This window comes from Rhinopithecus bieti, unplaced genomic scaffold (genome assembly GCF_001698545.2).
Source record: "Rhinopithecus bieti isolate Rb0 unplaced genomic scaffold, ASM169854v2 scaffold_74435, whole genome shotgun sequence".
NCBI lineage: Eukaryota > Metazoa > Chordata > Mammalia > Primates > Cercopithecidae > Rhinopithecus > Rhinopithecus bieti.
In genome coordinates this window covers 295,182-296,982 of record NW_016827582.1, presented here as the reverse complement: position 1 = coordinate 296,982, position 1,801 = coordinate 295,182, and positions in this window count along the sequence as shown.

The window sequence follows — 1,801 nt, the reverse complement described above, 5'->3', positions numbered from 1 at the left end:
GGAACTTGGATTTATGGAAGATTCCCAGAATTTGATGAGTGACTCACTGTACCTAAACTGTTTGTGCAAATAATGGTGATTTATGCCAAACACCTGATTTCCTTCTGGGGATCTGGAATTTTGGTATGTGCTAGGCAGAATGTGCCCATGACTGACTACTGATAAACTGGGAACTCTTAAGCCCAGGGGGACTTCCCTGGTAGACATTTCACATGTATCATGATAAGTAGCTGGAGGAAATAAGCTTGTTCCATGTGACTCCATTGGGAGAGGAATCTTGCCAGCTTGGACATGGATCTTCCAGACTTCACCCTATACACATTTTCCATTTGTTGATCCTGTTTTATATCCGTTTACTCTAATAAATCATAGACATAAGTACAACTATACACTGAGTTCTGTGAATCCTCCTAGCAAATACACAAATCACAGTAAACATTAATGCAATGTTTAGATATAAAACTTTAGAACCTGTAAACATTCAAAATTAGTAAAAAATGTTGAATACTCTTCTTAGATATAAGCTTTATACTTCATAGTAAGTGGTTTTAGCTATAAATCAAAGGATAGTCTTTAGATGTACATAGCATAGCATAGTTGCAACTTAGCCTTGTGGGTCATAATTGTACATACAAATAGTGTGTGCAATTTAACACAGTAATAAAAAATCCATTATTAACTATGTAGGATAATAAGGAATTTATTTAAATGGATTCTTGGCTTAGCATGCTAAAGGTATTAATCTTTCTTCATATGAAATAAACTGTGTATAATTAATCATTGCCATGATTAATTGTGCTCATTTCATGAGTTAAAAAAGTAAATACATTAAAAGTGACTTACCTTTTAATCTTGGCCTTTTCAGCCTTTTCTTCTTCATCACATTTCTTGGCATTCCTATTAAGTTCTTTTGCAGCAAACTTCAAGTTAAATAACGGCTCTGAAAAGAGCCATTAAGGTTAAGGCTATTCAAAAAGTTATTTCCCCAACATAACTACCTGCAAACAAGATGTTAAAATTATAAAACATATGAGATAAGATTAATATTAACCAACTAGTCACAATGCTTTTGAGGAACTGGAACAATTTCTTTATTCTACGCTTGTTTTCTGTTAAAAAAACCAAATTAATAAAAAGCACTGATTATAAGGGGAGAAATTACTGTGGAGAAACCTGGCAGATACCACTTAACCAAGGTTAACATCACCAGTGATAAAATATTTCAGTATAATTTACAATCTGAAATGATAAACTGAGAGGGGAATAGCATCATTTCTATGGCGTGGTTGCCAAAAACATAACTTTAATCTACTCAAGAGAAAACATGAGACAATCCTGAACTGAGAGACATTTGATGTAACAGACTAGCATACTTTTCAAGTGTCAAATTCATGAAAAGCAAGGAAAGACTGAATAAGCAGTCACAGACTGGAGGAGACTAAAGAGATATGGCGACTAAATGCAATGTAGGATCCTGGAATAGAAAGAGGATGTTAATGGAAATATTGGTAAATCCAAATAAGATCTGTGGTTTAATTATTTATCTTGTAGAGATGTTGATTTCCTTATGTTGATAATTATACTATGGTTCTGTGAGACATTAACATTAGCAAAAGCTTGGTAGAAGGTATACAAGGACTTGTACTATTTTTACAACTTTTCTTTAAATCTAAAATTATTTTAAAACTTTTTAATTAAAAAAGAAAAAAATCATTTAAAAAACTACGAATAAAAGCACTCCCATAAATAAAACCACAATACCATAAATCTTTCATTTTCATGTCACAAACAAAAATAAATA